General features: G+C 43.3%; 1 protein-coding gene across 1 annotated transcript in view; it reads left to right on the forward strand.

Moving 5' to 3' along the window:
- Positions 1-15473, forward strand: part of nr6a1a (nuclear receptor subfamily 6, group A, member 1a) — an 80940-nt gene that overhangs the window by 37699 nt on the left and 27768 nt on the right. The gene's annotated exons all lie outside the window — the stretch shown is intronic.

Here is a 15473-nt window from a genome sequence, read left to right on the forward strand (position 1 = left end):
GTGTGTGTGTGTGTGTGTGTGTGTGTGTGTGTGTGTGTGTGTGTGTTCATTCCTCCTGAGTGATGACGGCATAGCGAGGCCTGGAGCGCTGCCAAGTGCTTTCATTCACACCTGATTAGATCACTCTGACCTGGATAACACGCAGCGCTCCGCTCGGCAACACGCTGCCACACGAGCCTTTTGTGTGGCTGCTCCCGCCACCACTGAGGCCATGTTAAAGCAGATACCTTGGCGGATGTCAGGACGGCAGTCGCTGCACCTAATCGCATCCATCGCCATCAACTTGTATGTGGTTTCCTCACCTGATCCCCGTCACCGCTACATGTAGAGCCATACGCATGTGTTCTCCACTGTGTAGGCAAAGCTAGAGACAACCCTTTAGAGTCGTTGATGCCAGCATATCTTTCTTTTCCTGCTGTCAGACACGAAGCATGGACGCAGTGTATTTGTAGAAAACTGTGACGAACAAAAGGTGCAGAATTGTTGAAGTCAGACTCCAGCTGGATTTATACTTTGGGCTTGTCCTTGTTTCCAACATTGTGTTATAACGGAGAAGGTTAACGGAATGCTTATTGTGAATGGTTGTCTTGATGACATGAGGGGCTGTGTGTTAGCGTATCCCTTCATGTCTGGTACTACGAACTGCTTTCATATTTATGCATACGAGTTTTTAGGGTGTACGCATTATGCATGCTAACTATGCCAAATGTTGAAATATAATGTGTGCATTCCTGGTAAATGTTGAAAAAGAAGCAGCCAATCTTTTTACATACATTATAAGATTTATTTACTTTGTCTGTCAAGGCCACGCAGGGGATAACTAACTCTCCATAAAATACAACAAATACACTTTCAACAACTCCATAACGATGTATTTTGTATGTATTTTTGCTTCCTGCAGAAGTCAGTTGGGTTTTGTTGTGGTATATGAAATGCACATGGCTTGAGCCTTCGCGCAATTCAATCTGGAGCATATTGTGTAACAGCTGATTAAAGTGTGTCTAGATGTTTGAAATGTTTTTGATGCAATACATTAAGGTTTCATTTAATGCCTTCAATGAAATGGAATGATAATCAAGTTAGATTTTCTCTCTGCAGACATACGCCCTTCATTCAGTCTGTAAAAATACAAAAGCTAACCTGAAAGCCACAGTTTACCAGCATCCCGTCTTTGTGCTCAGCTCAGTCAGGCTAGAAACATCCCATCTATATGCTGGACACTGACATCTCCTCACCTGATTCTGCTTTACAGATCTAAAGGGTTCCTGAAATGTTGGACTGCTCCTTTAAGGAATACAAGATTTAAAGTTATGAGTGAGTTGATGAAAGCCACAATTTCACAGTGGTTTTCTTTTTTTCCGTATGGCCATGGCTCAAATTGCATCTCCTCCCTCAGCACTCGACACTACGTCTTCAAATTAGCATGTTGTTCTGTATCGAACACGGCATCTTGGTGAGGGATCGGCTAATTCTCCTGGCGGGCCTCTCTCTGAAACACCTCTTTGTTGTGCTAATGTGCTCTCTGTGATAGCATCGCCATCCATAACCTTCTCCATGTGTACAGATAACCTGGAGGGGGTGGAGTGGTGTATGTAGGGCGCTGGGAATCGGGTAGTGGGGGTTGTTGCAGCATGTCCTGCAGCTGTGCCTGCGATGACAAGCCTGTCCTCAACCTGCCCTCCGCCAGACTAAACACAGCACACAGCTTTACCTGCAGGGCTTCCTGCCTGCCTTCCCTGTTGCACTTCCACTTGTCTTGTGACTTTGGAGAGGATGCCGAGCGGTTTTGGGATCTCGGCGGTACGTCGGCACATTGCGAGCTGAAGTTGGAGCAGTGACGGCTCTCGGTTGCAGCGTGATTGGTAGGTTGGCTGCTCGTCGATGTGCACTGGCCTAACTGAATGCACTGAACCAGGTTCTTGTGCCCAAAGCAGATCTGAGGGAGTCATGCTTGATGTTTCTGGGCCACATGGAAACTAGGTCACTGTGCTGTGCTGTCAGTTGTGTCTCTCTCTTCTTGTGTGTGTGTGTGTGTGTGTGTGTGTGTGTGTGTGTGTGTGTGTGTCAGTGCAGAATAAAAGTGTAAAATAGGCCTTTTACATAAGGATGGGATGGCTTCAGATATGTAGTATTGCTGTTGCAAAGATTCTCTGAAACTGCAGCAAACCCCCCCCCCCCCCCCCCCTCACGATGCCACACTGGGAGAGACCGAGAGAGAGGGAGGAAGAGAGATGAAATTCTCATCCTTGGTTCAGATCCCTAAGAACGCTTGGGATGGCAGGATCTTATTATCACAGCAAATTTGCAATGTGCAGAGTGGAGGAGATTAGATGCGTCTTGCCTTTGAAGTGTATTTTCCAACCATTGTGTGATGGCAAATTCCATCAAGTGTTGGAGGGAGCCGTGATAAGAAGCACGGGTTATGAATGCTGTGGCATTAAAAGCCGTCATTTGAGCAATAAGATGAAACACTCTCAAACTCCAGCTCAATGGGAAATATTTCCCCTGATTTCAGCTGTCATTCACAAACGTGTTGTGCAAAAGCCACAAATCCTAAAATAAAAAGGTGCATTTGTTGGCTAGATGAATATTGTACTTGATGTAGTGAATGGGGTATTGACCTTTGAATACAGGATTCACAGCCAATTTCTCTGCTTTCCACATTTGTTCTCCCAATCAACATCATTTAATTCAGCTCTGAATCAAATGGTTTCCATTGTTTGAGACCTTTGTCTTTCTCAGAATCTTATCCATAGAAATCAATAACGACGTAGGTTTGCCCTGGAAGACACAGGTTCTTTTTTCCAGAGAATTGAGTTGAAACCATTATTAGGAATCAGATTTCCCGAGTAGACACCAAGGTGCTACCGATCTTTGATCAGGCCGTCTCACAGAGTCCTCAGCTCTTTGACCTTCACTTTGAGTGGCTCCTCGGGTTGGGTGTCAGGATGGGGCCAAAGTGGGTAATGCGAGGGTGAGCAGGAATGTCACTGAAATGACCCCACCGCTCCCAGCCCCCTCCTCAAGACTCCTCATGGGCTGGTGAGCTGCAGGGTGGGAGGACGTCCCAAGGGACCCGGCTGAGGAGTGACATCCTGGGCCTGGGCCTCAGATCCTGTTGCAGCGTCAGACCCAACACAAACAGTGCAGAGCTGCTGGAGGTGTCTCAACACGCTGTGGGACACACACTGCTTCTGCAGTTGGTCCACTTTGTCTTATTCTTCTTTGACATCAGAGAACATTGCTACCCAGGCCCAATCATTTGTTTTACTTCATTTTTTGTTTTGTCTTTGGATTTGTAATTACAATGTAGTAGCTTTAAATCTGTAGGTTAGCTCAGAAACAAGCTACACACACTACATTTACACACATTGATAAAAACAACAGTTTAGTGTATGTCTATGTTATGCTTATAGCGTGCCATTAACTATTTACTGCCCATATAATGGAAGACATCTCTCTCTAAAGACTAAACGTAGGACGAGTCCCCCTCCATACAGCAGACCAGGAGGCAACTGCCTGACTCAAGGATTTTGCATTCACTAAATAAATAAAGCCCATATAAGTTGGTACTTGACCAATGAATTGAACAAATGTCAACATCCATCTTTGTCGGTGAGAGATGTTTCAGTCCAGGCTAACTTTCTCCTTTTAAGCCCATCTTAAGGGATGAACAGCCTTTCTTACAGCAAGCGCTGCTAGAATAAGGCTGGTACCGTCCTTAAGCATCCCAACCACCCGGAGAACGGCCTTTTCTCCCTGTTGGAGAAGAAGGTACTGGATACACCAGACCAGCACGAGAGGCTCAAGCACCCTCGGATCACTACCGTCCTTTATGAGGACACTGAAAAACCTTCTGAAAAATAGAAATGACAGAATCGGGGGGAAAACAACGATATTTCATAGGGCCCTATATGTACTGTAAATAAAGGGCCAGTATGAAAAGCATCACCTGCTAAGAACATATAGGTTCCATTGGCTATGGTCACTGTTTATAAGTGTAGTATTTCTGTAGCTCAGTGAGGATTGCTGGCAGTCACTTTCACTGTTGAATACTGTTTAAAGAGCCCTCTGCCTCTGTGCCGGATGGATTCAGAAAGTAATTCCACTTGTAAGCAAAATAAGTGGAACCCAAAAGAACTCTGATTAGCGTCAACTTGAACCTGAACTATAACAACCAGACAACAGTAGTCCTGCTGGTGAAATCCTGTAACCTCTGTGTCTACAGATTTTATGTCAAAATTGTTTTAGCAAATGAGAAATTCAACCAACATGTTGGTCAGTTCTGTGAATGTTGACTCTCCAGCAGACGTACTGAGCATTACATTGTTCCTCTCCTTACCTTGTAGCAGCAGTGAACACGTGAACGGAATTTCTGAAGAAACATGTTGCTGAGAATAAAAGTACAATGACACACTAAGTGGAACCGCTGTCTGTCAGAACTCCAACCCACAGAAGAGTGAGCCGGGCAACCAAATGATTAACCAATTATATCACCAGGCCTTGGCATGTAGTTGATAGGTAAGGGATTGGACATTCCTTTAACAAGCAATTTGGTTTGTTGGGGTTTTTCCTGCAGGGTCTTAAAACTTTGAGGTTTATGATCATGTTGCCTTGCAAGATTTTGTGGACACTCTATTGTTTGTGTGAGTGGCATTCAGCAGTGGCCTTGGACAAAATAATTTGATTTGAGGAGGAGACTTTGTATGTTGGCCTGCCTCGTGTAGCAGGAGGCTGTCAGGGACTCGCTCGTTGGTTCTTCGGTCGGATACTCCCAACATGCTGCTGGTGAAATATTGAGTTGGTTTTTGGGGAAGCCTTCCCACAGAGCTTGGCTGGGATATTTTTAGACTACAGTCTCAAAGTGGTCTGAGAAACAACACATATGTTGGGGGGACACTCCCTTTCTCTCCTGGTCCTCCACCCTTTCCCTTCTCCTCATCCCTCTCATCCTTGTGCGTCATTTGTCTCCGGGTTGGCTCGTCCGATCCCTTCAAGGATTGCTTAACGTTCTCAGGATAAATGTAAGAATGTTTTATGCTTCCTCAGTCATGTGGCCTAAATCCAGTGTCTGCATCATTAAAGGCTTCATGAACTGTTTTCTATATGACGGTTTAATGTCTTCATGCTGCTGACAGCTAACTGATTCCTCAGGTGGAAGCATTGCTCCATCCTTCTGTTTCCTTGTTGAAGTGGAACTACAGCAGCGCTGTATGCACATTCTCAAGGGCTGCACAGAATAATTCATATGATGCTTTGATAAGCAATAATGGGCCTAGTAAGGTATAATTCATATGCCCCAGATCTCTGTCGAGAGTCGATGGTTTTCACAAAGTGTCCCACTACCTCCCAGAATACCCCCCTCCTTCAAGTCTCTCGTCTGGTTGAAGAGGGCCTATTTATTATTTAAATCCTTCTATAATTCATCTATTCCCCACCAATACACCCTCTGTTGCTCATTCCTCGTCTAGTGCAAATTAGCATGAGCACTGTCTGTATATCTGAAAACGGAACGGAGGAAGTAAGCAAGCAGAGAGACGGCAGCAGCTCAGTCCAATGGACAGCGCGCTGCTTATTTCTACAGCAGTCCGTGTGTGATCTGATGCTGTGCGACATATTGAGTCTAATTTGTAGCCTAAAGAACCCAACAGCTGTGGCCTATTTTGTTTAGCTGTTTTTCGGGTGATGTCACCATTTGTGCCTCGTAAGGCTGCCTCGCTCTGGGCACTCAGTGTGAGGATGTCAGGAGCATTTGGCTGAGCTGCTGATGAGGAGGGCAGGGGTTGTGTAGCCTTTAGAATAATCAGATAAGTCAACCGAGGCGGTTATGTGCAGTTTTCAAGACCTCTATTAACCAGTGTTAAATATTCACACATGCCCTGTTGTTCTATTTGACATGACTTTCTTTACATAATGAATAATATTTTAATGAGCATTGTATGGAGATCTTTTGGGGGTGGGGTAGTACTACATTGTCTCAACACTATTGCGTCTCATTGTCTTCACCTTGTCTATTATAACCTATTCTAAAATGTTAGCCCACCCGAATTACAAAGATGCACGTTTCCTCACTCACCTCAGTGGTATCTGGCAATGCATGTTTCAGTTGCCTGGTTAATGTGTTTCATCAGGAAATATGAAGGTGTTGACAGTGTGTAGATTGTTCTGAGTAACTGGGACCTTTTTTGGGGGAAATTATGCTTTTGACTTTTTGAATGCACATTTTAATGCTATGAGCTTTTGGACACATAAAATCAAAACCACAGTACACCAACATGTTTTTCATCAAGAACAAAAAAAGGAAAGCAAAAAACGCAATGAAAAATATTAAGTTATTTTTCATAGTTGAGTCCATCAGTGAGGAAGACATGTGGTTGAGCATCAGTAGAGACGTGTCATGTCTCATCCAGCCACACTAATCTACTCCCATAATTTCAGCTGAACTGAATCTTGTTCGTTGTGAATTAGTACATCATGGTCACTTTCCAGATAAGACTTCCTACAAACTAAAAACCTGATATTTGTAAAAACTAGTTCTGGGCAACGATTAAAATATTTAATCGCATGGATTTTTTGCGATTAATCGCATTGTTATGGCAAACTTCAATAATTAATTCAAAAGTAGTGTATTGCGCACTTTTATTTTAAAAGTACTGCTATATGAACAAAAGGGCAATAACATTTGGTTCACGAGATGCAAGTAGCATGTTTTATACTTAATGTGAATATAATTCATACTTTGTTGGCATCTTATTCTGAAAACCGGATGTCCGTCTGAAGAAACCGGATGTTGTCTCACGTTAATGTTTCAGCTAACTTTCAAAGTCCTTCGCTCGCTCCCGATCTGTGCCGTTTAAATGCGTTTACCTTGAATTTCAGCATATAGGTGCACTAACATGTAAGTGTCTGCTGAGTTGACCACGGAGATCTGAGTGTCTGCTGACTTTACCGCAGCGATGTCCAGTAGTCTCCAGGGAGAGCAACAGCTGGTGCAGCTTCTCTCTTTATTTCTGCCCCCCCCCCCTCGACCAGAAGCGGAAGTCGCCTTTTCTCTACGGCAACCCTGAAGGGACATCATATCTCCAATACAAAACGATAAACATGAGACAGTCTGTTACAATAATAATAAATTAAAAATAATTACCTGTTTTTTTTGTTTTTTAATTATTTATTTATTTTTTTCCCATCTCAAAAGGCTCAAGGACACACACGTGCACGCACACATACATGCACAACTGACTATAGGATGTTTGCTGGCTTTTATCCCACTGTTCTTGTCATCCTCTTGTTGTTATTTATTGTCTCTTGACTTTCAATAAAAAAAAAATAATAAATTTTAAAAATGCGTTAACGCGCGATAAAATAATTGTCGGCGTTAATTAATGAATGCGTTAACGCTATAACGCGTTAACTTGCCCAGCACTAGTAAATACATTTCAGAATGTTGTTACTGAACTCTGAACATTATTACACCAGAAGCACTTGCCTGACAGATTTGCTCGCACCACTACTTGTTCCTCCTGCAGGACAAGCCTCAGCAAGTCAGGCCGAGTGCCTCAACATGGCACACAGACATAACTCCAGCAGTGGAGATGTGTCCTGACATTCCATCTCTATTGATCATGTGTATTGATAAGGTTTCTGTTTTCACAATCAATGACAGTAATCTAGGTAAGTGGAATACTCTTAGTTTAATGAAGGTTATCTTTCAAGATAACAACTAAATCGTCACTAGATTGAGATGCTGTAGTTTGATGTTTTTTTATTACGACATCCAGCATTAAGCTTAGTTTATACTCTCGCTTGGCGCCGTAGCACGAGCCTCCGCAGACGGGCGAGTATGTACGGAGGCGTTTATACTCTCTGTGACTAAACTGAGGTGGATGAGCGGCTATGCTAACGAAGACGAGCGTTATTGACCCATTTGGCCACAAGAGGGATTATACCTTTATGTGAGCACTTCTGTGAGGAGTAAACTAATGCAGTAACTCATACATATGTTTTATCTATCACCACATGTAGAGAGATGTAACTCAGTTGGTCATGGTGACACAGACATTAGCTTGGTTCAGACTGCTGACACACCCGTCGTCTCTATGGATCTTTCACTGCTTGCTGGCGGGCTTATTTACCATTCACCTGTGATACAGGTCTGCCTCTCTGAAACCGCTTTATTTTTATTAATTTTACAATATTTTTGCAGGGAGTGCACTAGGTGACAGTGTGGCTCCATCGTAGCTCTAACAGCTTGACAGAGTAGCAGCTGGGGCGGGGCTTAGCCAAGGGCCAATAACTCATTATTAAACTATTTAATAAACTTAAAGGGTGTTTTTTTTTTTTTAAATACTTCTGTTGCTTCCCAGTGGTGTTCCTTATGTTTTCAAATTTTGACCGAAGTATGTTTTAGTTTTCTGCATGATGACGTTGCTACACATGTCCTTATCCTCGGTGTGTGTAACTTAGATGGCGGTGGGCATGCTACCAGTTTGGAGAAGCAGACCGGAGCACTGGCATGGAAGCTAAGCCATGTACTGTGGATTTGACCTGTGTACTAAGTTCGGATCCAATATTCTGACAATAACATAAACCAACTAACCGATCAATGCAGCGGTAGACCAGCAGCTCTTCTGCAAGGTAAAATCACTGTTTTTATGAATGGAGTCTGGTGGCTTTAAAGATGGCAATATAACTGCTTCAGTTCCCAGTCGGAGAGGGTTATCTGAAGGCAAGGTGAAGCAGAGAAAATATTCCAAATTGAATGTTTCTTTGAGGTGGCTAAAATACGTTTTTCTGCTGCTCGGGTCCGCAACCGCTTTACCTCGCCATCAGACATAAACATTCCTTTTACCTCGCAGAATACGGGACAAAACATACAACCGCACTTAACTCCAAACTATCCCTTTCAGTTATTTCCAAACTTGGCAAACTAACCTGTGTTTGTTTTAACCAAACAAACGGGTTAGGTGTGAAAACACCAGCAGTTCATCTTCACCACTGTTCACTATACTACTTCACTATCACCAATTGTTGCTACAACTATGCTACTTACTATGCTATCACCGCTACTGCCACCACCACTTTCTTTGCTTTGTGACAGAAACCCGACGTGGATCTCGATACTTTGTACCCCGTGTCTGGTTTGATGTGGAAAGCTTCCGGCTCGGGTCTGAGCAGAGAGTTGTGGTTTACATGAGTGAAATCCAGGTCATTTCTCAGGCTCCTTCTATATGGTCACAACCTAGTACCCAAATAGTCAGGTATGTGCCTGTACTGACCATAACATATGATTAACACAGGGATTCAGGCTGTGGGTTATAAAATGGGGGCTTGTCACATTCCTGCGTTCCACCCGTATAGGAAGTTATGTTCGTAGACAAACCTGTTTCAGCACCGTGTCCTCATGATTCCCAGTGTTCGCTTTAATCCTCTTGAAGTGTGTGATGAGTGAAGTTAACAGCAATCAGGAAGTTCCACACAGTGTCGGGTATGTGGTGAAGTAGTGTTGATGCTCATAAATCAGTTGGAGAGGGACAGTGTAATACATAGGTGTTCTATAAGTAATGGTTGGTCTATTGTGCAAACCGTAAGGTCAAATGTCACATATTTGTTAGTAAACTTTTAATTGGATACTTTAATTTGGCTATTGCTACAAACCATATTGATTTTTCTTAGAACGCCATATAACCAGCTCGAGAAGGCTTTTAGATTTGCTGTTAAATATACATTTTAGATTTGACCATACATGTGAGCCAAGTGAAGCAAATGCACAGATGTTGGAAGTTGTTACCTTTGAACAGAACATTTCAGCTGGAACAACCCCTGGAGAAAAACCTCACAAACCCTCATCTAAAAAATCCTAGATGTGCGTCAACAATAAAAGCCACTATAGTAATAAAACTGTTTATTTGCACTTGTCTTATTTGCGTTAGGTTGTACACACAGTACTGTCAAACGTCTATCTGTGTGTAAAGTACCAGAGTAATGCATTACCAACTTGTGGTGTTGTCAATGGCTATCATGGAACAACCATTAAAGCATTACGTTTTGTGACTAGTTGTACTGGAACACGGTCAAGTTAAATTGAACGTAGCGTCAAACATTCTACAATCTGGAGCAGGCAGGAGCTTTCAGAGCAGCAGGTACAGCGTGTAGTATTTACATCTTAAGAGGGAGCGTCACACAAGGCCAGCAGGACACTTACAATCAGATTGTATCACTGAGTAGCAGCAATACACCAGTCTCGGAAAGAAAATGCAAAGTGGTGGTTCGTTGATGTTCATTTCTCTGCAACAATTTGTCAATTATTCATTAATTTTATATTGAAAATAAGATTATTGGAAACTATTTTGATAATTGATAGTTTTTCACGAAATAACGATCCATTTGAGAACCGATTCATGCCTTCAGGTTCTTAAATGTGACACTTCACCGCTTCACTGCGTAAATTGTATAGAAGTCTATGAGAAAATGACTCTACTTCTCTCTTGATTTATTACATCAGTAAACATTGTAAACATGAGTTTATGGTCTCAATCTCTAGTTTCAAGTCTTCTTCAATACAGCATGATGTTCATTTAGTACATTATGGTCCATTTAGAGTCACACAGACCATAAAGCAGGGGATGCTTTAGGGCGGGGCTACACGCTGATTGACAGGTTGACTATGGCGTTGTTCAGTCTGGGAGTCTTAGAACTATAATTCTTTCACAGCGTGTTTTCCGTACATGAGTTAATTGTCATTTTGCCTGTCTTAAAGTGTGTATTCAGCGTTCGGTTGTACTTAGCCCTTCTCTCTTGTGTCACTTCTAGTTGCAAAAAAACAAGATGGTGACTGCCTAAAACCAAGATGGCGACCGTCAAAATGCCCTACTTAAGGCTTCCAAACGGCACTATACAAAGAAATGAGTGACGTCATGGTGACTACATCCACTGCTTTTATGCAGTCTATGTATCTAGTAAATTGAATATTTTAGGGTGTTTTTTACTCTTGGTCAGACAAAACAAGACATTTAAGGACACCACTATTTGCTCCAGGATAATGTGATAATGACTATGTGATGTGCTACATCAGTCAACTGTGACTAAGTCTTAGTAGAGAAGAGTCATAATGTCAGTTACACAGCAATATTTATCTAGATGCAAGCTCCTGGTCATACCAGACCAAGTGAGGCGGTAGCAGCTAAGAGGTGGTTGGGGAAAGAAATGTGCTGCTTTTCTCATTACACTTAATTTGCAAGTAGCAGTAACGAGGTCACATCTTCTTGAATCTTGTTAAAAAAAAAAAATAGCAATATGGTTTAAATCATTCTAAATGTTTAGCATGCTCTCCTAAAGGTGAAGTGAGACAAATCTAGTCCGTTAGCTCTTTGTCTCCACACTGAAAGCGGTGCGACTGGCCTGTCCTGGTGTCCCTGCCTCCCTGATTAGAGGTCTCCTCGGGGCGTAATGACAGAATTGTGTTCCTGTCAGCTCCTGCTGCTCAGAGTGGGCTAATAGTCATGCTAGCCCGCGCAGCATGTCATTAGCTCTCCACCCAAAGCCCAATGAGGGGCAAGTCTGTCATTTCCATGCTAAATCACAGGGCAGGCAGGCCGGAGATCAGTCACACCGGGGCTCTGAAGCTCGAGTGTTTCCACCCACCCTTCCTCACCGCACTTAATATGCACCGATTTACACACGCTATTAGCACGGAGGAGTTATTGTGACACGGGCTGGAGGAGGCAAATGGAAGCCAAAGAGAAGCACTTTGATGGGTCGCTGATACAGAGATCATTCCATCAAAACTGTAATTTGAAACACGCTGCTCATTCCTGCCTGCGATTGGATGATTCATGGTTATCAGTCTGATGATTAGCAGGCTTGCGTAGCATCTCTCAGAGCTGGGGCTAATCTGCTTTGATTATTAGCCTCTAAGCCTTCCTTCCATGCTGGGCTTGTCGAGTACAGAGTGATGAGAAATTATACTTTTCATATTTGTATTAATCTCTCTGCTTACTTGTCAAGCTGATAACTGCGTCCTTCGTACAAGTCACCCCCTCACAACATGTCTGCAGTGTTTTTCTAACCTCACACAAACATTCCTTCACACTGGTCTGTGATATTACAACGTAATGATCGATTATTGGAGTTATTTCCTCTCAAACCACAGCTTACACCTCTTACAGGACCTTCATAAGGGTCCACAGTCACACATCAGAAGGTAGCATGTTATAATCCATTCATGCATCTTATCGTCTAAGATTCTGAATCGATTCTATACTTCCAAAAAATTTCAATTCTTTTTTTTTTTTTTTTTTTTTATTGAACCTAGATATTGCTTCTGATGGACAGTAATCCTACAGACCAAGTCAAAGTTGTGTTAAGCATTAGTGTGTGATGTTTAGAAAAATCTCTCAAAATACCATTTTTACCTTTTTTTTATTTTTTTTTTTTTTTACAATTTATCTTTGAAATTTTTTGTCTGATAAATAAAAAGGCAGCTAGCCTACAAGGTTTATTCATGTAACAGACAGCATTTTTATTTTTGTATAACTTACTCTTCGCTGACGCTGTACTCTGCTTATCATCGGGCGTTGATTTTGGATCGGGAATCGATATTGAATGGAATCGTGACCCCAAGAATCTGAATCAAATTTGAATCAGGAAATACCAAAAGATTCACACCCCTACAAGCTGACCTTCAAACTAAATCAAAGCAATTATCCATGCTACACATTTTCAACCCACAGAACTATTGGATGCGATGTAGAGATAATCAGTGTGGACACAGTGACAACAGCCACGGGGAGAAGTCTCCTCTCCGACTGGTTCACATTAGTTTCAGGGTGCTAGCGTGGCCTAGCTCCTTCTGGCTGTTCTACTTTGTGGTGCTCTACCCATGAAATCTGAAACGTATGGTGACATCTTTTCAGAGTGGAATACAGTTACTACTGGTCAGGCTTTGGCATGAAAACCAGCCGCCTGTATGAAGCATCTGTTACATGTATGTATGCCATGTGAGAATCATTTTACCCTGTTTCTCCGCACAATAAAAAGTTCTGCACATTTTACAGCTTATTGGTCACAGTGGGCTTTTAATACCAACCACAACTTGCCCTGCAGCGGAAACTTCATGGGAAATAAGCCGAGCACGATATATTTAACACATTTTCAGGCCTGTGGCTCCATAAGAAGATAAGAAGTGGATCCGTTTTTGATCCACGTGAGCCAGATCTTAGCAAAGCTGTGGGTCGATCCTTGAGTCGAGGGGACGAGCTGATGATTATGAGCGAGCGTGACCATGTTATACAATACACGCGCATCTTTACTCGGTGCCATGACCTTCTCCGCCTGCCTTACTTTGCCCTTTAGTTGGGCATGTTGTGTAAGTGGATGGGCACAACGTGAATAACATTGGTATTTGCGCAACAGCCTGTGCTGAGTGGAGAGCTAACTGGAGCAGGAGAATGGCGCTGTTCGGCGAGGTTCACGGCTGTTATTCCTACAGGCCATGAGCGTGAAAGGAGCTAATGCCATCTGACAGTTCTGGAGCAAGAAGAGGAGGGCTTGACAGAAAAGGAGAGAGAGAAGAGAGCAGGGGGGGGGTTAAGAGATAGAGGGGGTGGGAATATATGGGGGGGTGTTGGGTGAGAGAGAAATAGGGGATGAGCTAGATATGGACAAAGCAGGGATGAGGGATATGGGAGGGGAAGGGCTAAAGAGGCGATACTGTAGGGACCTCTATTGTTACCCGCTGTAGAAAATGGCCTCTGAGAACCATCGCTTTTTATCAGTGTGTCATATTAAAAGTCCAAATACTCCCAACGTTTTCTCGAAATATGCAAATGAAGTCTGCACCTCTAAAGCGGGAGCTGACGATTGGTCGTCTTTTAGTCCGAGATATTCTCTGAAATACTTCTCAGAGTGCAGCACATCCAGACTCCCTTGTGTGTTCGCACTGTGGGACGGATTAAGCCGCCCGCCATTTTGAAAATATGCCTTGAGGGAATTCCAGAAATTCTCTCGAAGCATCACACACACATTTCTGTCCAGTGTCTCCGGGATTTGTGGGAGCTCGGGCAGGGCCGGACATGTTGACATAAGAACATCTCCATTTTGTGTGTCTCTGAGTCGTGAAATGAGTCGTGCTGCTTTAACACTAACCGACAGACAAAACATAGCAAAGGAGGAATGGCGGTGAAGAGATAGACGGCAGACAGATGGAGGGAAGAGGGAGTGGGAGGTATGGTGGGATCTCACTGTAATTTGACAGGCTCCAGTCCAACTCGGGCTTCAGCAGCAGCAGTCTCTTGAAGGAGGCGTAGCAGACACCCTGCTGCCTACCTAACCGGTCATTACCGACACGGTAGAAAGACAGAGATTCCACGGCGTGTTGTCTGGTCCTCCTTCACATTGCACGTTCGGAGACTCAAGATTTGTCTGATTGCGGCTTCATGGTATTTGGAGGTAAAATTGTCCTCAGATCAGTTCATTCTTACACATCGACACATGGAAAGTATGAAAATGTGCAAATGTATAAAAATGAACATGGATATGCCTAAAACCAAAAAAGTTCTTTAGAATCCATAGAATGAGCCGCTGAGTGCAGCGCTGTTTGTCTCGTTCAGAGGTCATCCATACCATAATAACACTTCAGTAAGGAGCAACAGACGTCAAGCGGTGGCTGCTCTCATTAATGCAGGTTCACAAGTGTGTCGGACGACTGCGGTGGCCTTCACCTAACATAAAGATGTGAGAGTCTGTCTCGAGCCAGTGATGGTTTGTCCATTCTGGGCTACTGTATAAAGATGGCGGTGCATCACTGTGGACTCTCCCTGTGTAGATATGAAGGGCTCATTGTAAGCTAACGATTCTTAGTTTCAGGTGATTAATAATGACAACATAGGTAAGGATATTGTATTACATTTGTGCTAAGAGAACCCCAAAATGCTCCACACTGGTCCTTTTTAAGTAGTGCAAAAATACAGATGATGCTCAATAGTGTTTGATTCAGCAGCTGTAGCTAAATGTTTAGCAACTGTGAGGAATATTTCTAGTCTTAAACAATAGCTTCTTTATCATCCAGAATTTGAGGCTCCAGACCATCATTTCCTGTTTTCAAAATGGACGTAGAATGTTTTGTAACAAAAGCCGTACAGCTTTTGAGAGTTGGAACAGAATCCGCAGTTTGATCCAGAACAGTCAGCCACCACTGAGAGCACTTCTGTCACCGGAAACCCAACAACATGAGAGGTGGTGTTGGTTGTTTGGCAGCAGATCAGGTGATCAGGAGCCATCATTAGAGCTGCTGGCCCACATGTATAGATTATAACTCTCACATTGCTCCTCTTTGATCAGCCCGTTGTAATCGTGAGCGTCCAAGTCAGCTCATGCTGCTGACTGAACTCTCTTTGTCTGCTGACGGAAAGCTCACAGCGGCTCCATGTCTGTATGATAGCGCCCTCTGGTGGGGAAGAGTGGGGCCGTCTCCCCCC

This window comes from Anarrhichthys ocellatus, unplaced genomic scaffold (assembly GCF_004355925.1).
Source record: "Anarrhichthys ocellatus isolate YVR2014 unplaced genomic scaffold, GSC_Weel_1.0 scaffold116, whole genome shotgun sequence".
Classification (NCBI taxonomy): Eukaryota; Metazoa; Chordata; class Actinopteri; order Perciformes; family Anarhichadidae; genus Anarrhichthys; species Anarrhichthys ocellatus.